The sequence below is a fragment of the Carlito syrichta genome, unplaced genomic scaffold, assembly GCF_000164805.1.
Source record: "Carlito syrichta isolate Samal-C Ts95f unplaced genomic scaffold, Tarsius_syrichta-2.0.1 Scaffold308927, whole genome shotgun sequence".
Taxonomy (NCBI): domain Eukaryota; kingdom Metazoa; phylum Chordata; class Mammalia; order Primates; family Tarsiidae; genus Carlito; species Carlito syrichta.
Genome location: NW_007253023.1, coordinates 63,903 through 90,357, shown reverse-complemented (window position 1 = coordinate 90,357; position 26,455 = coordinate 63,903). Strand labels below are relative to the sequence as shown.

At 40.5% G+C, this 26,455-nt stretch overlaps 1 protein-coding gene across 1 annotated transcript in view; it reads left to right on the top strand.

The window, feature by feature from the left end:
* The first annotated feature begins 24,209 nt into the window (after positions 1–24,209).
* The window catches only part of FHIT (fragile histidine triad), a 3,317-nt gene continuing 1,071 nt past the window's right edge, over positions 24,210–26,455 (top strand). Inside the window, exon 1 of the mRNA XM_008066447.2 lies at positions 24,210–24,232. The gene's annotated coding sequence lies outside the window, so the exon portion shown is untranslated. The remainder of the gene's footprint in view (positions 24,233–26,455) is intronic.

Genomic DNA, 26,455 nt, shown 5'->3' with positions numbered 1-26,455 from the left:
TTGGGAGGCTGAGGTGAGTGGATTGCCTGAGCCCGTGGGTTCAAGACCCGCCTGGGCAGTGAGACCTCATCTCTACAACAAATCAAAATATCATCCGGGCATGGTAGTGCACGCCTGTAATTCCAGCTACTCGGAAGGCTGAGGCGGAAGGATCCCCGGAGCCCAGCAGGTAGGCTGCGGTGGCCAGAAGCGGCCACTGCACTCCAGTCTGGGCAACAGAGTGAGACTCCAACTCAAAAAAAAGAATAAATACATTGTAAGTGCTTTGACACTGCAGACACCACAGTCTGTTGCAACTACTAAACTCTGCCCTTGTACCCCGAAAACAACCATAGACAATGTGTAAACAAATAGGCATGACTGTGTTCTAATAAAACTTTATTTATGAAAATAGAAAGTGGTTCAAATTTGGCCCACAGACTATAGTGTGCCAACTCCTACAATAGACCCATGACATGTACACGGCTGTTTTTCAGATATACCTAGAAGCAAGCATGCACAAATCGATGCTTGCTGAGAAGCAAGATGCTCAACAAATATATCCCGAATGAACAAGTAAATAGATGAATAAAAGAGGACCACCCACCAAAATAGAAGTTAACATCACCAATAAACATATAAAATTGTTCAAACTCCCATAATAAAAGAGAAGGAAATGCAATGACATAACACTTGCCTACTCTCAGATACACAAGTTTGGTTTGTTTGTTTTGTTTTTAACGATCGTTCTTAGATTTGGTAAAGGTATAGACTCATGCTTATCCTCATATGCTTCTGGTAAATTCTTCACTTTTTATTTTTAGTTATATACCTAAATAAGTGTAGAAAATAATATAACAGGATCTTTCTCTCCAATCCCTGGATCAGCAGTTCTTGAATTATTTTGTCTCACTCTCAAAAATTGTTGAGAACCCCAAAGAAATTTTGTTTATTAATTTTTCTAATATCTAGAAATTAAAATAGAAACTAAAAATATGTAATTCATTTAAAATAGAAATAATGATTCTTTATGTCCCTATAAGTATCATTTTTTATTTCAATAATTACATTTTCCAAAGCAAAAAAAAAAAAAATTATTGAGAACAGCAGCATTGTTTTACAGTTTTGCAAATCTCTTTAAAATCTGGCCTACATAGGAGTCAAGTGAATTCTCATATCTCTTCTCATTTTGCCATTAGTGTGATATGCTTTTTGTTGAAGTATATGAAGAGAATTAATCCTCAAAGAGTTATGTAGTTGAACAAAACAAAGAGATTTTATTAGTCTTTTCTGATAACTGAGAAAATTCTGCTTTGATACTACATCAAAACTCAACAAGTGATAGTCTCTTGAAGGATATTTGCAATGTGGAATCTGAAACCATATCACTGAACTTTTCATACTCTGTAACATTGAAATCCATTGGTTATCTTGCACTTTCAGTGGATCTTCTACCCATGCATGATTTTGTAACATGCATTGACTGGTAAATATTGACTTATTGAGTCATGAAGATCTTTCAGATGTGGCCACATTTCATTACTACAGTGTAATACTCAGGATTCGATCTTTTACATCTCTACTAATCTAAGAAAAGTCTTCAACTGTTGGGAATCTGTCAAGCCCACAGTGGCGTATAGAACTTTTCTAAATTTTCAATTTTCATTGAAAGCTCAACTTTTATCATTGGCAACAAATACTGTGAGGTGTTTTGTTGAAGTGACAGACTATTCACATTTGAGGAAAAAAGTTAATCAAACACTCAAGTCTGAAAAACCATAGTTTGTTTCTCAGTGACTCTTTTAAGGGGACAAAAAATAAAGTTATATGAAGAAAGTAGATAGTTCAGCTTATAATTCAGTCACACATGTGTTTTTCCTCAAGACAGCTGTCACACTTCAATCTGCAACAGTAGTGCTGTATGAATATTTGTCATTTTATCCCTCAGAATGTTTTTGAAAAAACAGTGCTCAAGAGTTGAGATTAAATTAAAATAAATTTTCCTGCTCCATCAGGGACATTCTTAAGTGAAATTGGCTTGCTTTGTTTTGTTATACTGCAAGTCTATGGCTACTCATATGGGTGGTGCCACCTTCTTGATTCATGCCCCAGAGCTACCCATGGCTGCCTTTACAACAATGCAAATGTCAACGCAGTGAAAAGGAAAAATGATGTTTTAGTGTTATTATGAAAATTATTTTGACCTCACAGATATCCTCCAAGAGCCTTGAAGTCCCCAGAGGTTCTCAGACACATTTTGAGAACTGTGTCCTAGATTTGACAGATGTTAACATTTTACCTTCTTTTACTTTAAGGCTGTTTGTTAATAACAATAAATATTATAACACCAGTTAAGTGCCTCCACTTCTCCCCCAGCTTCCATTTCCAGAGGTGAATGCCTAGGTGGAAGTAAGAGTGTCCTTTCTGTACGTGGCTGGGGACTTCCTCTGTGTATGTGAACACTCACAACAGCATATTTTTATTTTTTTGGTTTTTTTTAATTTTACATAACCGATTTCATTCTGTATATATAGTCTAACAATATTTTTTCATTCAACATTATGTCATTATGTTTCCCAGAGAGATCTACGCTAATGCGTATAGATGCAGTTCATGTAGTTAACTGTGGTGTGAGATTCATCTCTTCATTTTTAATTAATGACTATTTAGAATATTTCCAAGTTTTTATTATTTTGAATATTTCTTTAAACAGGCTCATTTTCCTATCTATATTGTCAAGCTGTCTCCAACATGGCTTTCAATTTACAGTGTGATGTGGTTCTAACCTGGTACTGTTTCTGAAGATAGCTTGGCAGTGTGTATCAAATACTTCCAAAGAAAGTATACTTTTTGGTCTAGAAATTTTATTTCTAAGAGTCAACCTTAAAGGCCATTTTGTCATCATTATTTAAATAAATGAAAACCTGGATAACAGCTTCCAGATGTTTAATGATAGGCAATTAGTTCAATAAATTGTGGTATCTTTTCACTGACAATTTCATAGTCGTGTTACATCCTAATTTTTTTAAATGGTTCATGTTATTTTGTGTATTTATAAGAATATGTGATAGGAATACAGGTAGCTTAATTTTCTTCTTTGTGGTTTTTTAAAATTTTATTTTCTACTTTTGTACATGTTATTACCAAAGGGGAAAAAAAAGGAAGAAAGAAGGGTTGGCAGATAGGTTTTGAAACCTCATCCCAAACTAAGTGTCAGGTCAAGCCCCAAAAGTAGAACAGCAGTTCCTAAATTAGTGCATCGGACTCATTAGAGAGCTTGCTGCGACCCCCAGAGGTTTTGATTTGGTAGGACTGGGGGTCAACAGTACCCTGAAATGCATAGACGTCACACCTTAAGGAACATTAATTTTAGAAACTGTAGCTAATTCTGACACGCCGACATTGGTGAAAAGCATGGAATCTTGTCATTTTCAATATTCAGCAGACAAAAGAGACACATGGTGGCTGGGGGAAAGTTCTAGTCATGCCTCACCTTTTGGTGGCCCAAAGCTGAGGGCAGCAGCCTCCCTCACCATTTCCTGCAGGCCACAAGGCTGGGGGGACGGCAGGGAGGAGCAATCTTTCCTGAAAACCGGCCCCAGACTTTTCTTTTCTTCTCCTTGGCTTCACCTGCCTCAGACTTCGCTTTCCCCTCCTTGGCTTTGGCAGCCTGCCCTGATGCAGACAAGGTAAAATCTGCAGGTGGGGCTCAGGTGTTTCTTCTTGTTTCTCTCCCATTCCTTCCTCCTCACTTCTCTAGCCCCTGGGTCACTTCCTCTGTTGAGCAGAGGTTCTCAAATGTAGGCATCAGAATCTTTGGGTGAGTGGTTGATTGATTGATTGATTGATTGAGTTGGAGTCTCACTCGTCACCCAGGCTGGAGTGCTGGGCTGAGTCACAAATGTTATTCCCTAGAATTTAGAAATGCAATGAGCACATTAAAGTGAAGACGATGTCCTCATTACAAGGGCAGACTTATTGTTAGATATGAAGGTGGTAGCAGTAACAGCATTACTAGTTACTGGTAATAAAAATAGCAAGTGGCATGATCACGGCTCACCGTAGCCTCAGTCTCTGGGGCTCAGGCGATCCTTCCGCCTCAGCCTCCTAAGTAGCTGGGACTACAGGCATGCTACCACACCTGGCTAATCATTCCATTTTTTTTTTTTTTTTTTTGTAGAGACATAGTCTCACTATGTTGCCCAGGCTGGTCTTGAATTCCTGGGCTCAAGCCATTCTCCTGTCTCAGCCTCCCAAAGTGTTGGGATTACAGGTATCAGCACCTTGGCTCAGGGTGAGTTTTTGAACACATATTCCTGGTCCTCTGCTCCAAAGCTTCTGGTTCTATGAGTCTGACCTGGGCTCCAGAAATTTGCGTTTAAAATAAGCTCCCAAGTAATATGGAAGCTACTGGGTACCATGGACTGCCTAACGTAGAGCAAGTGAGAGTCTCTGGAGAGAACTGGCCATCGGATACCGGGGTTGAGTCGCAAATGTTATTCCCTAGAATTTAGAAACACAATGAGCACATTAAAGTGAAGACAATGTCCTCATCCTTTGGGAGGCTGAGGTGAGTGGATTGCCTGAGCCCGCGGGTTCGAGACCCGCCTGGGCAGCAAGACATCATCTCTACAATAAATCAAAAAATCAGCCAGGTGTGGTAGCACGCGCCTGTAATTCCGGCTACGTGGAAGGATTGCCGGAGCCCAGCAGGTCGAGGCTGCGGTGGCCAAAAGCGGCCACTGCACTCCAGTCTGGGAGATGGAGTGAGACTCCAACTCAAGAAAAAACAAAACAAACAAAGAAGGGCAGAGTTATTGTTAGATGTGAAGGCAGTAGCAGTAGCAGCATTACTAGATACTGGTAATAAAAATAGCAAGTAAGAATAGAAATAGTGATAATAGTAAGATGAATAACAAAATAAAATAAATATTATTTTTCTTCCCATGTTTTGGCAAAACTCTTGAACGTGATCTTGCCAGAACAGAGAAGATTTTTGGATGCAAAAATGTCATGAAATCATGAATTTTTTTAAAAGTCTCTTTAAGTGGATGTTACATTTTCAGTGAAAGCAAAGTCTTTAAAAACATACCAGACCATATGATCCAAAAGAAGCTGTTTCTTTTTCTCTTGCAGGGTACTATTTATCTTTGGCTAATAGCTGTAGCCAAGCCATTTTTATAGCCTCACCTGTTATCAAAAATGTTTTTATTGCTCAGTCTAACTACTCTCTTTCTCAACCTATGCCATTGATCCTGCCTTCAGGGGCCAGGTATAAACTGACATCTGTATTAAATGGATTTTTTTTTTTAAAGCCGTTAGTGTTTTCCTTTTTGTGTTCAATTATGAATACAGTAATTGGTGGTTAATGAGATGTAAGTACTGTAGTCTCAGACACTTCGGGTTATTCATGTCTCTGCACCATTTTCCTCTGGCCCTCGTTTCCCAAACACCAGACCTGTAATTATGCCAAAATCCACCTGAGTCAGAGACTATTTACTTTCTCCTTCTTGCTACCCACAGAGCATGAAGTTGTGGAAAGTGTTGGACTTGCAAGGCTAATTTTGGTGAAGATTTTGGGGGGCAGCTAAATAAGGTGAAATTAAAGGAGTATGAATCGTAGATGTCAGAGTTTACAGAGACATCTAGAAAGCAGCTGATGAGGGAGCCATTTTGCATTTGTATCAATTGCATTTGGCTGATGGATTGGCCACAGCTTACAAAAGTGGGGAAAAAAGTGTGTGTGTGTATATATATATATTCATTTTATATATATTTATTGATATATAAATATCATACACATTTTTCAAAACGGGTACACATTTTAAGAAAGGGAAAACACTATTAAAATTGTAAGATGCATACCAGTCACATTTGACTTCTGCAATTACAAGAGGTGCTCAAAGTGGTTGCCATCAGCGCCCAGATACTTCTGAAAAGTGCTTCGAAAAGTAATACATAGACAGCATCCCTTAAAATATATATACATTTTTGGACACCCCTGGTATTTATACCTTGTATTCAAGCTGGAGCTCTGACCCTAAAACTGGGAGCTCTGTGCTTTGTTGTAGGGGCTTGGCACCTGCCTTGGCCTTTTTTGCCTGGTGTTTTTCCATTGCATCATGCTGTTGCCAGCCTATCTTGAACTCTTTCATCATCTGCTCGAGTGTTTTTCATAAGCTTTTAACGTTTCATTTATATTTAATTTGCACAGTATCTTTCAATGCCTGTGTCCTTGCAACCGATATTTTGATGTGCTAAATTTGCACACATACCTGAATTAGGAAGAGTAATGCATTAAAATAAAAATTTTTTTAAAAAAACAGTCCCATATTTACATTGAAAATGTCAGTCTTTGTTTCCACTCAAGTGTTAATCTTTCTAAAAATGTCCCTCACATAGAAGGACATCCAAAAGGGCAGTAACTTATTAGAACCTTGGGTTCAGATTACAAATGTGTTTGGCTAGTTCAGTGTTGAAGTTCAAATTATCTTGGAATGATTTTAAATATTTGTACAGGAACACTGATTAGTTTACTAACGTGTTGCCTCATAACTGCCCCCTAAAAACTACCTTGGCCTGTGGTCATTAACTCCTAGGGCTCAAGCAAGCTCTCAGCAAAGGTAATTTGCTTCAGTGCTTGAAGCTTTCATTTGACATCTTCACCCTAGGACTTAGAAGCGTTGACTAGGGAAAGGAATTTGAAAATGGGTTTTTTTTAAACTGCATTTTATCCTTTGAGCAGAGAAGTTGGGGAAAAAGAGGTTCTGATGAGGTCATTTCCTTCCCTATCCCTCCCTCCCCCCACTTTTGGGTAGTTAATATTTCCTGGTTATTCACATGAAACTGTTGATGATCAGCAATGTGGTGGGGGGGAAACACGGCATGTGGAGTCAGGAAACCTGGGATTTGGTTTTGGCGCTGCCATTCAACCCATGACCTTAAACAAGTCATTTCATTTATTTAGGTATTGGTTCCTATAAATGAGAAAGTGGCATGAGGTCATGCTGAAGCTGTTTTTCAGCCAGAGGATTCTGCAAATATGTGAATTTTACCATGAGAAGCTAAACTGGCTACAAAATCCCACATGGGTCACACAGACCCTCACCTCCCCTGCTTATCAACTGTTGGGGACTAACCAGCCTCACGGTCTGTGGCCTGTGCAGTTACACAGAGTCCCAGGCTTGGAAGGACGCTGTGCTTGGTTTAAGACTGTGCTATGACTGTCTTACAATTCTAATGATTTCTGAACGTGGGCCCTGCATTTTCATTTTTGCTCTGGGCCAGGCCAATCATATAACCAATCCTGTGTTTGGGAAGCACTATTTTTTGAGTTGGAGTCTCACGCTGGCACCCAAGCTGCAGTGCAATGGCACGCTCTCGGCCACCACAGCCTCAACTGCTGGGCTCAGGTAATCCTTCCGTCTCAGCCTTCCAAGTTACTGGAGCCACAGGCATGCGCCACCGTGGCTGGCTAATTTTTTGATTTATTGTAGAGATGAGGTTTCACCAAGTTATCCAGGCTGGTCTCAAACTCCTAGGCTCAGGCAATCCTCTCGCCTCGACCTCCCAAAGTGCTGGAATTATAGGCTTGAGCCGCCGTGCCTGGCCTGGGAAGCAGTTTTCTTACCAACGCATCGGCCAGTTGAGAAAAGGAATCATAACCTCAGATTGGTCACTTTTGCCACCGTCGTATTTTTCAGGTACTAAGAAAGCATAATGTTGGCAAAATTACGTATGTGGATTGTGGGGGTCATTTTCGATGATCTGAGTGTTTGATTGCTTATATTTTCCTTCTTTCATACTTCTTTGTTCCACCTTAATCCATTTTTTAAAAATGAGAGTTCATCGCTGATACCAAGTATTTTGAGTCTCTCCACTCAACAGCCTTTTCTCCATTGCTGCATCAGCAGATAAAGCACAATAAAGGACACTTTTGACTTTGAATGGTCATTTTGTTGTACATTTTTATTCTTCTGGAGAAACTACAATGACAACAGTTTGATAAACTAGAGAGAAGGGTTCTTGGGTCTGATGTTATCAGTAGAGGGGTCGTTCTTTGTATGTAATATGAGCTGTTTCATCAGCAGCTGATTTGTTCTGACCAGATGAGCTCCTCTTCCCCCTTTCAGAATCGAATGGCCATCCGGAACCAGGAAAGAGAAATTCTATATAAAGAGCAACATGTTAAAGGTGCAAAGAAGTGCCTTCTCACAGGAGCTAACTTGATGATCTGTCAATACTGGTAAAAAACTACTCCATGACTGCAAGGGGCATGTGCTTTCTTGGCTTGTGCAATATTGTGTACTTAAGGAAAGAGCAAAAGACATCGAGAAACATGTTTCTGTGTACCTGTTGATTGTTGATGGGTTTTATGTTATGAGTCTGATTTCAGAAACTTGGAGCTCATCTCTAAGCAACTATATGACCACGTTACATACCACGTGGATAACAATAAATTGCTTTAATGGGCCACTCAAATGAAGTATCTGTTTCGGACTAACCCTCAAACTTTTTCTTTTGCAAACTCAGTGTTCATAATCTTCCAAAATACTGTCTCTTTGCCCTTTGTCCATAAAGTTTTATTTCACTTATTTAAAAATCGATTGTGGCTGACTTTAAATTATGTTAACACTGAATTCTGTAAAATACTTAGCTAGCCTTTTTCCATCATAAAATTGAATTTAAGTGACAATTTCTATTTGCTGCACTGGATCCTGACTTCTAGATTGGAAAGTATATTGTTTTTCTTTTTTATAATCACATAAACTGGCTTTTTAATTTTTAATTTTTGTGTAGATTTAAGGGGTACAAATGCAGATAAACCAGTGTTTTGATTTACAATTGTGCTTAAGAATAGCAAAGATCCCGGGCGTGGTGGCTCTGCCTGTAATCCCAGCACTTTGGGAGGCCAAAGTGAGAGAATTGCCTGAGCCCAGGGTTTTGAGACTAGTCTGGGTAACTTGGTGAGACCTCATCTCTACAACAAATCACACACACACAGAAAAACTAGCCAGGCATGGTGGTGCGTGTCTCTAATCCCAGCTACTTGGAAGGCTGAGGCAGAAGGATCACCTGAGCCCAGCAGGTTGAGGCTGCAGTGGCTGTGAGCGTGCTGCTGCACTCCAGCTTGGGTGACAAGAGTAAGACTCCAACTCAAGAAAAAAAGAATAGCAAAGAAAGAATTGGCAAATGTTCAAATAATGAAGTTGGTCCATCAACAGTATTTTATGTGTGGTATTGATAGCTAGCAAAGCAGTAGTCACAGATTCCATTTGTGGGTTTCTTCTATCCAATGCATTGAGTTTTTTCATCATTAATGTATAGTTGTGAAACTCTATGATTTTAGATGATGAGAACCAAAGTGAAACTCCTCAAGAAAAGAGGTAAATGCTTTGATCCCATGCATTTTATTTCAGAACACCTTTTTGAACAACTGCTTTACAAACATTCCAGAGACAGAGTCATGGAAGCCTCAACACCGTTTGACAGGAAATCAGAAGTTCCAGTTTAGAGTGTCTACTCAGTTGTGTATAGTGTCCCTCCTCTGTGACCCCCAGGGTCAGAAGACACACAGTGCCTTCTCCTAAGTGTTGGTCTTTCCTGTGGAATGGCCCTACAGGTGCCAATTAGCATCACAGGGGGAAACTGCTAGCAGGGATCTGAGTTAACCCGTTCCCTCACAGATGTCATCTCTTGGGACATTAGGCAAAAACACCCACAGAGTGGAGTGAGGATTGTGACATTTTACTGCTCACAGGGAAACTCTGTGTTTTCACCCTTGGCTGAACACTGGAATCACCTGGGCAAAGAAAGGAATACTGATGTCTGTCTGGGTCCTACCCACCCAGATTCTGATGTCACTGGCTCAGGGTGTAGTCCAACCATTGGGACTTAAGAAGCTACCCAGGTGATTTTAAGAAGCAGCCCCAGCTGAGAACCAAGGTCTCTAGTGGGGTTTGAATTTTTTTGTAAAAGCTTTCTGGAGATATAATTCATATATCATACCATTCACCTATTAAAGGTAGATAATTCAATGTATTTTTTTTATATAGTCACAAAGTTGTGCCACCATCGCCATAATCAGTTTTACATTTTTATCACCCCAAAAATCCACTAGCGGCCATTCCCCATTTCCCTGCCCTTAGCCCTAGGCAGTCACTGATCTACTTTCTGCCTGTATAGATTTGCCTATTCTGGACACATAAATGGAATCATATACATTTGTGTACCCATTAGTCAGTGATGGATACCTAAGTTGGGCTACTTTTTGGCTATTATGAATAATGATGCCCCAAACATTCATATACAAGTTTTAGTGTGGACATATGTTTGCATTTCTCTTGTGTATACATCTAGAAATGGAATTGTTGGGTTATATGGTAGTTTTAACTTTTAGGGAACTGCCAGACTATTTTCCAAAGTAGCTGTGCCTTTTATATTCCTTTCAGCAGTACATGAGGCTTCCAGTTTTTCCACATCTCCTTGTCAACACTTGTTTCATCTGTCTTTTGAGGATAGCCATCCTAGTGGGTGTGAAATGGTATCCCATTGTGTTTTTCATGGCTAATGATGTTGAACACCTTTTTATTACTTATTGTCCATTTGGGTCTCATCTTTGGAGAAGTGTCTATATAGATCTTTTGTCCATTTTCCAATTGGGGTTACTTGTCCTATCATTAATGATTTGTAACAGTTGTTTGCATATTTTAGTTACAAGTTCCTTATAAGATATATGATTTGGAAATATATTTTTCCATGCTGTGGGTTTTCTCTTCACTTTCTTGAAAGTCTCTACTTGAAGCGCAATGATTTTAATTTGGACGAAGTCAAATTTTATGTTGTCTTTGTTGCTTGTGTCATTGGTGTCATATTTTAAAAGGTTTTGCATGGCACAAGGTCATGAAAATTGTCTTCTGTGTTTTCTTCTAGGATGTGCATAGTTTTAGCTCTTACATTTAGGTGGTCTGTGATCCATTTCGAGTTAATTTTTCTCTATGGTGTGAGGAAAAATTCCAACTTCAATCTTTTGCAGGTGGATATCCTAGAGTGAGTTTTTAAAATGGCTTTCTTGGGAATGGCAGTAATGGGAAACTGTCAGGGGAGTGGGGGTTGGAATTGGCAGTTGAGGGAAACTATTAGGGGAGGGAGGGGCATAACTTATCAACAAAGGTATCTGCATAATCAACATTTGTATACCTAACCCTAAATTGTACCCCACATCTTTATAATTAAAAAAATAATAATTAAATAAATAAAAAAATATCTTTCTCACCTATGGTTAGTAAATATCGTGCTGAAAGCCAACTGTGTGACAGACATCATAGGGAATGTCATATGAGGCATCTACACCAGTAATGAATTGCCAGAGAGTTCCAGTTTCTTTCTGCTCTCTCTCAGGGTGCCTATACACTGGCTAAAAGTCTAAACACACACTTGAAACTACCAAAAAATGACAGTCTCTCTGTTCAGTAAGCTGAGACTTCTCTCTGGGGGTGGGTAGGCTTGGAAATTAGGTGACAAGTGATATCAGTCATTAAAGACTTTCAGAGGAATTGTGTCTCCTTTACTACACGAACCACACAAATACATTTAAACCACTGTGTGTGACCTACAAGTCAGGAAGTGCCTTGCTAAGGTGTTATTTTATGATGCTTCATTGCTTCACGATCTTACTTGTTCGAGTGAGGAAGGACCATTTCTGAAAATGTTAAGTCCAAAATTACTTCTGGGAACATTATGAGATGTTCTTCTCTGAAACTGCTTAAGAAAAGAGCAGATAATCCTTCCCTCCAGGATGTCCAGTGCAGAGGGGTGTATCATACATACCCAGTGTTCTATGTTGTTGCTGTGCAGGTAGGAATTCCACCAGCGAGTGGGGGAACCCCCATGAGTCAGGCCACCAGCTGAGACCTGAAGTTTAGGAACAAGTCAAGTTCCTTCCCTCTCTTAAGGTCTAAAAGTGCTGATTTTCCCACAGGCAAGTTTGTCTTTCATAGACAAGCATGGCAAAGTGCCTGTCTACACTCCCGAGCTTGAAGAGGGTATGTTAATATATGCTGTAGAAGAACATATTGAAACTTCCATCACTTCCCATAAGGCAAATACCCTTTTGTCTCAAGAAGACAGCAAAATAGACACAGGATTTTACAGGCCTAAGTTCAAATCCTGGCTTTACCAGCTACATTGGAATATAGCTGCCTATTTTTGGAAACCAGGTTTGGGTAAAAACCACCAGACATAATTTTTAGTGAATGATTTAACTTCCTTGAGCCTCATCTTTCTCTTCTATGTTATAGATATATAAAAATATCTATTGAAGGTCATTGTTGAGTTAACTGAGAAAACTATGTATAATCCCTGGACCAAGTAGGAATTCAATATATTTTATTCATCTCTCTTTTAATACCAAAGGTATGGTAGACTCCCTAGTGTCAAAATGCACTTTTTTAGTCCAAAGATGTAAAAGGTCCGTTAGCAGAAATGGCATTTGGATTTGCTACTGGACACATCAGATCCGTCTCCCACGTCATTCTGTTCCTTCAGTGCTCTTAGAGCCTTTGTTCTTTGGCAGGCTCTAGGACCTCACCCTATGGGGTCTTCCTGCCACCCTGAGGAAAACATTACTACTGTCCATGACTTTGGTGACACATCAGCATTCCAGTGAAGTACCCAGCTGTTTGAAACAGCAGGTATTTATTTTGCTTGGTCTGAATACGTGAAGAGGAAATGTTGCTGCCTGTTTTTTGGAAACGCTTTCTTGGTCTATGTCATTTGGTCAGGTTAAGCAGTGGAATGTGTTATGACCTTGGTCTGTGCACTGACCTCCTCCAGGTGCCCCTAGAATTTGTTTATGCAGCTATTTGTGGGCCAAGAAGCTGAGTCCAAGCCCAAGCTTCCCTAAGCTTTTCTTGAGAGGTCCATTGTTCAGTAAAAGTATTCATGTGATTGTCAATTGGAATAGACTGTTAGCAAGACAGTTGTGTGAGACCCTGTTCAGAGGAAGTTTCTATAAGAAGTCATGGGATCTGGCTTCGTTCTTTGAGTGACCTTGGGTATTTAACCCTCTCGAGGAATTCATTGACCTCTGCATGATGTAGAAATACTGATCTCTTTTATGGGCCTTCCTGAAATGTCCTGCAGGTCAGTGAGGCAACAGACTTGGAAGGACCTCACCCAAGGACAATGTAGAGATTCAAATAGTGACATCTCTCTCAGTTGTATTTCTATGGAATTAAGTCCAGATGTTTTCTACAAAAAACTTAAATATTTGTTTGATGAAGATATGTCAACAGCTGGGAACAACAAATTTGAAAACTCCAAATAAGCATGCAAAAGAGACATTAATTCGATAAGGAATTTAGCACTTATTTTTATTAGGTCACATTATCATATATGTCCTTTTGAAGAACTATGGAGATAAGTTGAGATCATAAAAAGTAGGATGGACTATTTATTCTTCATATTGAGCAGAAAATAGAGGTATATGCACATTTCAAGCAGTGTATGTTCCAAATCTATGAAAACCCTTTCTGGAATTTGGTCTGGTATCTATGAATCTAAACATATACGTACAAATGTTACTCATATAACTATGTCAAGACCAAAATATTTGATTTGAAATGCAGTCAGTTATAACTTAAGACACGTTTAAATACACTCCCTGTTTCTGCTGAATTCAGCACATCCCCTTGAGAAATGTAGGACTTTGCTTTATAATGGGAAGGAGGAAGCCAAGGATAGTAATTTGAGGATGGCTTACAATTGAATCCAACTTTAACTTTTAAAAATGAAGTCCACAGTGTTACTTTAGTTGGTTAAGGGGACAAAAAAAGAAAAACAGCTCTATAGAAGGAATAAGTTATAGTGTTTGATGATACAACAGGGAAAATATCATTAACAGTAATTTATTTCAAAATAGCTAGAAAAGAAGAATCGGAATGTTCCCAGCACAAAGAAAAAATGTTTGAGTTGATGGATCTCTCAGTTACCCTGATTTGATGATTACACATTGTATACAGGTATCAAAATACCACATGTATTCCCAAAATATAGGTACAAATATGATATATCAATTTTTAAAATTAGAATTACTTCTCAATTAAATCTAGAAGTGTCATCTTGGAGGAAAGTAGCCAAAACCCTCAATGAATTCAACAGTAATAACATGTTAAATATTTTTCCCAGATTTAGAAGTAATAAAATGGGGGTTTCCAGTTTAAACACACCCTTGTGTGTGGTGGTAAGAATCAGATGAAACGATGCACACACAAAAGGGGCTTAGGAATAAGCACAGTCCTCAGCAGAGCATCTCCTACAAGGAACCAGAGGACAGACACAGCAGGCAAGAGTGTGGCTCTGGGACCCAACTGTGCACGTGCCAACCTCTCTGTGTCCCAAGACCATCGCCGCTATGAAGGGCAAATCAGCACACACAGAATTCTCAGGACAGTGCCTGGCACGTGGAACATGCGCAAGCGATGCTGGTGAGGACTATGCTGATGCAAATATCTTCGGGGGAAATGAGAGAACAGAGGAAGAGGTATTTGGTTTTAAAAAGGAGAGATGGACCAGCTGACCCAATCAGCTTAAAGAGGAGTAAACAAAATATTAGAAGCAAGTTAGGTTTGGAATCAGAACGGAAGAGAACACCCAGTTCATAAATATGTTCTAAATTGAGATAATTGTCTTCCTTGGTACTGGCAGAAATATTATTAGCAGTGCTTACCACAGTTTAACGAGGAAATATTTTGAGCCATCATTGCACATATACCATATGAGTTTTAAAAAGTGAGTTTAACAAGGAATCACTGTCTCCAGATTTAATAACAGATATCATAGAGATAATGAAATGATGAGGTGGGATAATAAATGTTTTTATTGCCACAAATGTGGGATGACAGCATTATTCAAGAATGGCAAATGAAACAGCCTGACTCCGGGGAGAAAGGGACATCTCTTCACAAGACCTTTTCTCAAGCTGAACTAGAGTGATTCTTGGGCGCCTCTGGCCATATCTTGCCACTCATTTTCTAAAACAATGGCTAAGATTCCTGAGTAGCCAGAACCACTGGGGTCTTACCTTCTTGGGGCCACAATGCACGTCCCTAAGATGTTTCTGCCCTCCAAAGAAGCACCCCAAGATCAAGCAGCCTCCCCACTCACCTGGCCCACGATGCCATTGCTGCCTCTGTCTGACTGGGCAGTGCACCTGTGCTCTGCCTGGGACACCCTTTCCCTGGTTGCCGCTGCAGGGACGGGCTGGGCGAAATGGCCTCCAAAAAGATTCATCTTTGCTTTTCCACCAGCTGAGGGAAATTGTCTGTGGGGCTGTGTCAGATCTGCCAAAATCATTCCAGCAATACTTGGCGAAAGCCCAGTCTGTGAGTTCTGCATGCTAAAAATGGAGAATTGGGGCCAATATTCTTACTATAATTTTTTTTTAATTCCAAGAGTTTAAAAATAATATCTATATTCAGGGAAAGGATTGGGGAGCAGCTGGGCACCAGGCTGAGAGGCTGGCTAAAAACAGAACAGCTGTGCTGGTCTTAAGCCTGCACTGACAACATAACCCTTGGTTTCTTTCAACCCTGGACCTGAGGATTCAGGGCCGTAAAACAGACCTAACAAGTGTTGACCTATCTGATTTCTTGTGAGACATACAGAGTAGAGTTGGTTGTTAAGCAGTTTTCAAATGGAAAGTATTACAGAAATGCTTATAATAATAAAAGGCTAATTATAGCATTTTCCCAGGTTCTGAGACTACTGGTCCTCGCAAGACCTAACATGTCTATCAAAGATCTGGCAAGATGTCTGCAAAAGTAAACACTCTATTATATATGGGTCTATCTCATATGCTGATCAGAATAATAAGTCTAGCTGGACAGCTGCTTTCACTTAAGATAAGCAAAGCAAGCATGGGAGTGTTTGAAAGCCGTTTATGTGCAGGTGGATATATCTAAAGTGTGTTTTAGCCAGGAAGGGGGGGGAGGGCCACATGCCTCTTGCTGTCTTTATAGTACCTTGTGATTATAACGTGCCTTGCAACTAAAAATAGAAACTATCATTCTATCCGGCAAGCCCACTATTTAGCATTTATCCAAAGGGAAATTTATATATATATAAATTTATATATATATAAACACTTGCACTCCTATGCGTATCACAGTACTTTTCATAACAGTAAAGAGATGGAATTAACCTAAGTATCTATCCACGGAAGATGTGACATATACATCTATGTACCATGAAATACTACTCAGCCATGAAAGAGAATGAAGTCACATCTTTCGCAGCAATGTTGGATGGAACTGGAGGCCATTGTCCTAAGCCAAATAACCCAGAGACAGAGATACCGCATGTTCTCACTTATAAATGAGAGCTAAACAATGGGCACGTGTGGGCATATAGAGTCGGATAACAGACACTGGAAACTACAATAGTGGAGGGAAGTGAGGGTTGCAAAAATACGATGGGATACCTACTTGGGTTGTACAGACACTAAAATCCCAGACTTCACCAGGACACGATATATGCGTGTAGGAAACCTGCACTTGCACCCCCTAAATATAGGAAAATGAGAATTTTTAAAAATAAATAAATGAAGTGCCTGGCACATAGTAGCTGACCACAAAATCACTGCTTCCTCCCTCCTTCCACTAGCATATTGTCATCAGTGAGAGATGGTTTCTGGGGAGGGTGATGGGGGCTTTGAGTGCCAAGGACACACAGTCTAAATAAAATCAGTAGGTTTACTATGTGAGGATAGCCTTGGGACAATATCTGTGGTTCCTCCTTCCTACCAGATTGTCACCTCTATGTCACACCTGCAAAGAAGTTTAGGAGCCATCGTTGGTTGCGCCTTTTAGTCAGTGAGTGCTCCCAAAATACCTGTTAATTCAACTGCTTCTCCCATGGGCACTTGCGGCATCCCAAAATTGTGATTGCCTTTCGTGAATGCGGCTGAACAGATTCCTACTTGTTGAGTATTGCTTATTGCTGAAGCTATTTTTATAAGCACTGCCAAAAGCCTTTAATCCTCTCTCAGTGGAGTGTATCTTTTGGGCGGTTTTTGTTGTTACAGCTAACCTTTTGGCAGATAATGGGGCAGGCAGAGGAAAAGGGAATTGAGATAGGAAGCGGGCTGTAGAAAGATCCTTGGAAAAACCCTTTCCCCTGGATTGCATTTTGCATTCCATTAGAGAACAACGGATTAAAAACAAAGCACAAATCTGGCTGAGAACCTGAAAGGCAAGTTTCAGCATGAGTGAGTTTTTAACAGCCTCAAAAGAGGGGGTTAAAATGAAATTCTGACAACCTTAACTACGTTTCTTTCTTAAAGCGTTGCTATAATAATAAAAGGTGAAATGTCAGCAGTCACATATTATTCTGTCTAACAATACTTTATAATTTTTCCTCTGTGGGAATTTTTGCCCTTTTATAGTCTCAACTCTGCGTTTTGACTGACTACCCAAGAAATGCCATTACTTCGGCCATTTACCTACACTTGGGCAACCCAGCCAACACCTGCTTTGCGCTGCTAAGTTCTCCAGGGGTTTCTCTTGGAGACTTCAGCCACCAAAAGGGTTGTATGATATGGGCACCTTACCTCCCCAGGTAAACTACTCCAAAACCCACATTTATCCTGGAGCCCTGAAAACCCACTGCTGGCCATGCTTTCTGCAAAGGAGAGCCTACCTACTATCTGTGTGTCAGGAGAACATTTTCACACATCCAAAAAGTCATAATCTCCTTCAGAATATTCTAGAAGAGTAGACACTGCTCACAGTTATAACCGAGTGGTAATGGGAGTCTTCTATCAACATTTTATTCACTTAGTACACGTGCTTTGAACAACTGCTGTGTCCACCCACCTCGGGTATCTCAAGAGGAACTACCAAGATAACTATTACACAGAAACAGCCAACAGAGAGGCTCCCATTCCATGGGTAAAGTCGGATGGGAGTAATAAATTATTGAGGGAAGTGGTAGGTTGATCAAGGAAGTGGCCAGCCTGGAGGTTAGAAGCTGAAAGCCTGGAATGAGTAGTGACCCAGCAACTCAAATGTCCTCAGGGCAGTAAGGAAGTGAGGGAAGAAATGAAGTGAGGGAAGGCTGCACCAGGGACTGTAGACAGTGGAGCCTGTTAGAGTGTTTAAATTGAACGCCAACCCTCAACTCCAGTACTTGGTGCCCATTGTTACCAATGCTTCCTCTTTTTGAAGAGAATTAATACATATGTTATATATATAGGCACCTAGTTCTCAGTATTTCACCCCTGTAAAGTTTACCCCAAATGAGCCTAGGAATCAAAGTTAGCCTATAGACCACTTCTGGGATATGGTGTGTGCTGAAATAAAATTCCATCCATCTTCCTTATCGTTGGTTGTTACTGGTTAGGTTCTCTGGGAAGTAGATTCTAAAATAGAGTTTAGCCAGCAAGGAGATTTACTGGAATCACTGTCTGTGGCTGGAAAGGGAAGGAAGCAGGTTTTGGTAGAAGAAGTTGGCTATGAAGGAGTCTCAGGAGATGTCTCTGCCAACCTTCAAGGAGTGCTGAAACTGAGATGACTTTTCAGAGACTTCACATTGGGAAAGGGGCCACGCCTATACACCTTTGCATGGACCAGTCACTGGAGGTGGTTGTCTTGAGAAGGGGCATGGCTTTGGGTGGCAAAGCTTCCTTCAGCCAAAGGAATATCCACTGAGGCCAGTTTCTGGGAACCCAGTTCACCTTGCGAAGGGAGATTTGGGTGATGCGTTATGGTACCTATATCATAGTGATAGGTGGTTTTTCCTGCGTGGACTGTGTTGCCCCTGAAAACAAGAACCAGGTCTCAATCCTCTTTGGTCTGACATCATACCAAGAGAAGAGAGGTGATCTCACATAAATTGCTTTCTCCGTCCCATCCTGTCTCTGGGTCTTTTTCTTTACCTTTCCTGACCTGTATGCCTCCCACAGAAGCTACTGGAACAGAATTCGTAAACTCCCTGAGGAATTCCTAGCCCTTTACCCAACCTCAGTGCTATACTGGTGTGGCCTACAACCCATCTGGGGCATTATTAAGGATAAAGTTTCAACCTACGTATATGGAGTTATAGCAGAATGGGATGGTGTGCTCATTTTTGCAACATGTACTTTTTGATAGCCTGCTACGTGCCAGGCACTGCACTACCCACTTGGAGCCAAAAGTGATCCCTGTGAGGCAGAAGCTTAGTGTTTGGTTGATAATACAGATGGCTATGCAGGCAATTTCAGTGTGGTGGGTGCTCTCAAGGATGATCTCAGGTGTTGTTTGGGGTGGCCACTTGGATTAGACTAGTTAGTAACAGTTCTAAGAATCTTGGTGAGCAACAATTTACCAGAGCAATGCCAACTGGGCCAGAGAGAGTCGGGTTATAAAATGAGTAAGATTCTGCAAGATTCAGCTAGTAGTGAGGAGGTGAGAACTCTAACATTCTGTCCAGGTTGCAGGCCTAAGTGATTGTAGATTTGAAAGATGTGAATGAATGATGGTATAACTAAGGAAAAAATACAAAGCGTTGGGTAGGCAACCATCACTCCTCATGATTCAGATGGGGCTGCGTGTCCACCCATCAGGTAACCATGCCCACTACCAGAAGAAGAGGGCTCACTAGAAGCCCAACCTTCTCAGCACGCAGTTTATTTTTGTAGCAAATCCTCATAGGAACGCACAACTCTAAGATAAAAAGAAATGAATTTTTTGTTCACCTTTAAATTTTTTATTTTAAAATTGTGGGGTACAATTCAAGGTTAGGTATACAAATATTCATTGTGCAGGTACCCTTATTGATGAGGTGTGCCCCCGTTCCCCAGGCAGTTTCTCACTACTGCCAATCCCACCTCCCCACCACTCCCCACACCCCCGCAGTTTCCCACTACTGTCCATCCTTTTCTTATAGTATTAGGATAGTGGCTCAAGGTCCACTTATGAGTGAGAACATGAAAACCCAACTCTTGAAAACCCATCTGTACATGTGTGCCTATTCTAAAAAGATGTAGTTGTGTGCTAAGAACTATTCCTCCCTGGGACATTAGGCTGTCATTAGTAACTATTATATGTGTCATATTTTGGTAAACATCAATAGATATTATCAATAGAGCCATGGACACTGTGGGAAGATAAGGGAAGGAAGGCATTAATACCTACTTCAGGAAAATCGTCTTGAAGTAGGTAATAATGGTGATGATGTTGATAAGGTCAATAGCAATATTAGCTAATATGAACGCATAGCAAGTACCAAGGTCTGTATTAAGTGTTTTCTGTGCTTTAATTCTATGTTTAGTCCTCTCTGCAGTCCTTCAGTACAAATCCTGTCATTGTCCTCTTCGTGTAGATATGAAGAGGCTGAGACTCTTGGGTCAGGGTTAAGGTTTTTGCCTAAGATTTAACGATAAGAAAATGGTGGCCAACACATACTAGGATTTGAACCCAGGTTATCTGAAGCCAAATTCTGGTGTCTTGTTACAGACTTATACTGTCTCTCACTTGAACTTGATGTTGAGGTATACATGGAAGAGGAGAGCATTCATCCTGAGAGGAGCTGTTTTTGCAAAGGTATGATGATATTTTGAGTTTGGGGGTAAATGCAGAAAAGATGACCAAAATATGACATACAGGGGTGAGAACGTGGTTTGAAGGTTAAGTTTGGAAAAAGAGATTGTAGTCTCCTTGAAAATGCTCTTAAATTCCAAGATGAGGGGTTGGGGTTTTCATCCCATGTGAAATGCGGAGCTGTAGAAGGCTGTGAGCAAGACCGTGGTCAGATCTGTGTTTTGAAACAAACAGTATGGAGCTCTGAAGGGTGGGCAGATGAATGGAGAGTCTGTAGGCAGTTGGCAGAGAGGAGGAGGCCCCTGAATATCGTCTAGGCACTTTGCAAGCAGGACAAGGACAGGGCAAGCAGGAAGAAATGGAAGGAAGAGACGTATTAGAGACAGAAAAGACATGATCTGGCCATGGCATTGGCTTGGGTTTTGAGTTTGTGATACTGAGAATGGGAGAAGAAGGTCAAGGTGGGCTGTGAAGAGATCATGAGCTCAGTTTCAGACTGTGAAAGTGGAGGCTTGAGCCTCAGGAGAGGCTCTGTCTAGAAGAGACTCGGGAACCTCCTCCTTGGGAGTTGAGGTGAGCGCTGGGGTTTGGATGGGTAGCGTTGAGGTGGTTTGAACCAAAGCTCTCTAGGCTGAGAAGCATGAAGGTAAAGGGCAAAGGAAGATGAGCTGCGATGGAGCCATAGGCTGTGGAAAGAGGTATGTGAACCTCCAGTTGGTGGTAGGAATTGGCATTTAGGATTGGACAGAATATTCTGGGAGGAAGGCAGGGTTCACGCATGATGCTTTGTCTGGAAATCCATAAGCCAGTTCCAGTTGGGCACACAGCCCGTTTCCCACTGATAGTAATTGTTGGCTACTTGGTTTACACGTTTGTTGTTGTGGAACCATCATGGATGCTATTTAGTTCTATCTTATTTAGAGTAAGTGTGGATTGTTACCTGTTTTAATGACAAGAGCCTTGCAAGGTCCATGTTTACAATCTGTAATCCAGAATTTCTAGGATTTAAAGGCAGAATGTGCTAGATGAAAAAGGACAGAGCAATTCCCCAGTCGTTAGAGTGTGTGACAACACACCCGGCTTCTCCCTGCTCCTTCAGTAAACACAAATGCCCCATATGTGTGTGTGTACACTCGTGTGTGTGTGTGAATTGTAGGGTATTTGATTTTTCTGCGGTAATGCTTTAATAATTTTGATGCTTCTTTAAATATAAGTGGGGAATCCCAAAGGCAAGGTCGGAAAGAAATTTCTGTTATACAAGTTTTCATGGTTTATTCTCCCAAGTAGCAGTCTGGTGACCAGTTGTCTTTTTCCGATCATTAATAAAAATTCAGCATTTCAAATTACATTCTCATTGTCCTGCAGCTTTTAATGAGGTCTATCTTTAAGACATCTGCCAAGCATCACTTGTAATAGAATTTTCATTATACCACAACATTCTTACTAAACCTCAGAATGACAATCAGATTGTGTGTTTTGCTTATTAAAAAGCCCTTTCTTCAATGCAGAGTTCCCTAGCCTTCTTTCCCAGAAAACAATCATGCCTTTTCTTAAGTTTTGTTCTAATCAAGGTGTATTCATGCATCATCAGTGTGTGGCTCTGTGAGTTTTTACATATGTATACAGCTGTGGAGCCACAGCCAGGCCAAATTGAGTACATTTCCAGCACCCACAAGACTCCTTCGCTCTTGCCTCTTCACAATCCGTCTCCCTCCCCAAGGTAACCCCTAGACTGACTCCCATAACAAAGGTCAGGGGTGCATGGATTGTAAGTGTAATGTCTCCATTTCATCAATTCCAAAACATATTTGTTGAAGGGTGTTAGAGTCTTAGGAAGTACTCTTGACTTCTTTTCCAGAGGTCACTTGTGTAAGAGAAACTCTTTCTATCCAAGTGACTAATCCTTGGGCTTTTGCAATCAGAAGTGGCACACTCTAATTCTACTAAGGGGGAATTCCACCAAGTGTGTAAATTATACTGAGGGTGAATGATTGTATGGAGTCTGTCCTCTAAAGGAGGGCATCGATTTTCACAGGATCAGATCCCTGTTAAATGTTCTCCTCTTCTTGCCATTGCCCCATGGCCAAGTGTTCTACTGGGTATGGTCTGAATGAGATTTCTTTGCAATAGAGGTGAATGATACCTTCATGGCTTATCTCCAACTCCAGAAGTTGGGACAGTATCCAACACATGAGAATGCAGAATGTGATAAATGCTTCAATAAGGTCATCTCTCTCCTATAACAATTATGGAAACCTGAAAACAACATAGAAAGACTTTGTTTTCCTTATAATCCATAGGACTCCTTCTGCACAGAAATTCTATGGTTATATTCTAAGTCCAGACTTGCATCTGTTTAGAAACCAAATCTAAAGGTCTAGAGCCCGTCCCTTCAACCAAATCTAATGAATGAAAGGACATTTGGTGGCCACATATAGAGTTGGAAAGATCTGGTGTGGCCCATAGTATTGCTGAGATAATTCTCCAGACTAAAAAGTCTTCCAGAAGGACTAGCCGGTAGGTTGAGTTGAAATAGAGACCAAGAGCCAGGCTCGGTGGCTCAGCCTGTAATCCCGCGCTTTGGCAGGCTGAGGTGAGTGGATTGCCTGAGCCCGCGGATTCGAGACCTGCCTGGGCAACTTGGCGAGACCTCATCTCCACAATAAATCAAAAAATTAGCCGGGCATGGTAGCGTGCACCTGTAGTTCCAGCTGCTTGGAAGGCTGAGGCGGAAGGATCGCTGGAGCCCAGCAGGTCGAGGCTGCAGTGGCCGGAAGTGACCACTGCACTCCAGTCTGGGCGGCAGAGTGAGACTCCAACTCAAAAAAAAAAAAAAAAAAAGGAAATAGAGACCAAGAGTGATCTGCGTTATTAATTTCGGGAATTCTTTCCTAATAGCTGAAAATTTACCCTCTTGAATTATTGTTGTAGGAACTGGCAGTTCCATCAAGGAAAGGTGCTCTAAGGTGAATTAGGTTAAACAGATCCCTTTCTTTGTTCATTAATCAAATCAAGAGAATCTGTTTCTTACACATTGTTCCTTTCTGTGAAAAGGCTATGACAATGTGACTGAATTTCCTGGGGGAATTTTCTAACACCATTCATGAGGAAAAAAGAGGTCTTTGCATGAGTATACAAACATGCAGAAGAATGCTTGTGAGAAGATCTATTTAGACTTGAAATCAAACTGAATTGAGTAGGCAAGAAAAGAGAACTGTGTGAGTGAACAGGTCCCTCAAAGACATGATTATAGTCCTAGTGACAGGATATTAAGATACTATTAATTAGCTTTGCAGACTGAAGACATTGTTCAAATACACTTGATCTCGTGTCATCAACAAGAAAGTAGTAGTTTTGCTATGACAAATTATTTTTTAATTATTCGGTATACCTAGTACATATGCAAATTAAAATATTTAAAATAAAAAGCAAGTCTCTAACCACCCCCATTTCTTCCTTAGTCTCAATCCCTACATACTAGTCATGGCTAGTTATTTCTTTTAGATGTTTTAATACAAATACAGAAAGGATGGATCTATGGATGGATGGGTGGATGGATGAACGGATGGACGGATGGTTGCTATGCCATTTATTTTTGTCTTTCTCATATGCAATGTGGAAAGTATAGCTAGACTATCTCTTTTCCCAGGTATGAGATCTGTGAATCCTACCTGACTGTCACCCCATCTTCTCTGAGACCTGTTTATCTGCTCTTAGAACTGAAGTTCAAGGTCTGGGTCTAACTGGGATTTTTTCTTTTGCTTAAGAGGCCTCAGCTGGGGTTATGGATAGTAATAGTTGATCAATGAAGAGAGAGAGAAAGAGATTGAAATACTTGCTGGTTGGTTTGTTGAGGATTCAGTGATAAACACATCAACAACTTTCCTAGAGCTTATAGTCTAGGAAGGAAATAGATATTAATCACACACTTATCAATTAAGTGCAAAAATATGTGAGTTTCTCGGAGGAAGAAATGATTGTGCTAAAATCCTAAGGAAGAATGGAAAACTGAGTTGGATTGGAGTGGGGTGTTCCAGACAGAGGCAAGGGAGTATGCAAGAGACTTTATGCCAAGAGGACCACAGCTCATTCAAGGAACTGCATATGCTCAGAATGGCTGGAGCATACACTGAGCAGAAGTGGCGAGAAGTGTTGGGTTGGAATCCAGTTAGTAGGCTCTCGCAAGGGGGGGAAATGAAGGCAATTTGGACTAATAACTTAGTTTGAGCTAGCATGTGACTAGGAAAACATGCATGCATTTCAGTCTCTTGGAGAATGAAGCCCACATGATCTAGAAATGATTGCCTATAGAGAGTTTCTCTCTGTTTGTTTCTCAATATATATGGGATTTTCCTACACTCATTGTTCTGGCCTTGCATTTTTTTCTTTTTCTTTTTTTTTTGAGGTGGAGTCTCACCCTGGCGCCTAGGCTAGAGTGCAGTGGCACACTCACGGCCACCCTAGCATCGACCTACTGGGCTCTGGCGATCCTTCTGCCTCAGCCGTCCAAGTAACTGGAACTACAGGTGCACACTACCACGCCCAGCTAATTTTTTATTTGTTAAAAAATTAATAAATTAATCTCTCCAAGTTGCCAGGGCTGGTCTCAAACTGGCAGGCTCAGGCAATCCATTTGCCTCAGCCTCCCAAAGTGCTGGGATTATAGGCTGAGCCACTGACCCCAGCCGCATTTTTTTCTTAATAATATGTTTTGTCTGCCGGGCTTGGTAGCGCGTGCCTGTAATTCCGGCTACCTGGAAGGCTGAGGCGGAAGGATTGCCGGAGCCCAGGAGGTTGAGGCTGCGGTGGCCGGGAGCGGCCACTGCACTCCAGTCTGGGTGACAGAGTGAGACTCCAACTCAAAAATAATAATAATAATAATATGTTTTGAAGAATCCCCTCCTTCATTTCAATAATGTCTTTTTAATGTGCTCATTGTATTTCATGGTACAAATGTGCTGTAATTCCTGTAACCCATATCTCCTTGATTAACATACAGAGTTTTCTGCAACTGCTACTGCTTCTTTTTTTTTTAATATTGAGTGGCAGGTATTTAGTTTTGCTATTTCAAATGATAGTACAATTAACATATTGATACTGAACGTTTGCATTTGCAGAGTTGGGCAAACATATCTGTGTGATAAATTCCCACTAGTGTAACTGCTCAGTTAAAAAATTGGTACAATTAATATTTGATAGATATTGGCAAAATGCCCTTAAATGAAGTTGCAGCAATTTACACCATCACTGACAATTTGAGATGACTTGGTTCCTTATTCCATCAATAACTTTGACATATTATAGTTGTTAATTTTTACCACTCTGATGGGTACTAAATACTTTTGTCATGTGCCTCTATTTAAAATGAGTTTGAGTTTGTGTGTATGTGTTTATCAGCCATTTGTAGTTATTTTTAATATTACCAACTGGTTCATAGTCTCCCCCTCATTTTTCTAATGACCTTTTCCCTGGCTTGTAAAATATTTTTGTTTATTAATGACATTAACCCTTCGATTAGCAAAAGGAGAAAAAAAAATGCAATCACCTCCAAAGCTGCCTTAGATACTATAAAGGCATTTAACGAAATTTACCAATCTTTATTTTATTTTCTAACTTATTTAATGGTTCTCAAGAAGTGGTGCTTTAGTCTTAATTTTGCACTCTGTGCTCCATAGTTACCCTTTTTTATTCTTTCTGCTATCTGTTTCTCTCATTTTTTGCTTTATTCTTTCATCACACTCATTCTTTTTTTATTTGTTTTTTTTTTTTCCACCTTTAAATTTTTTATTTTAAAACTGTGGCATACAATCAGGGTTAGGTATACAAATATTCATTTGGCAGGTATCCTTGTTGATGAGGAGTGACCCCCTTCCCCAGGCAGTTTCCCAGTACTGCCAATC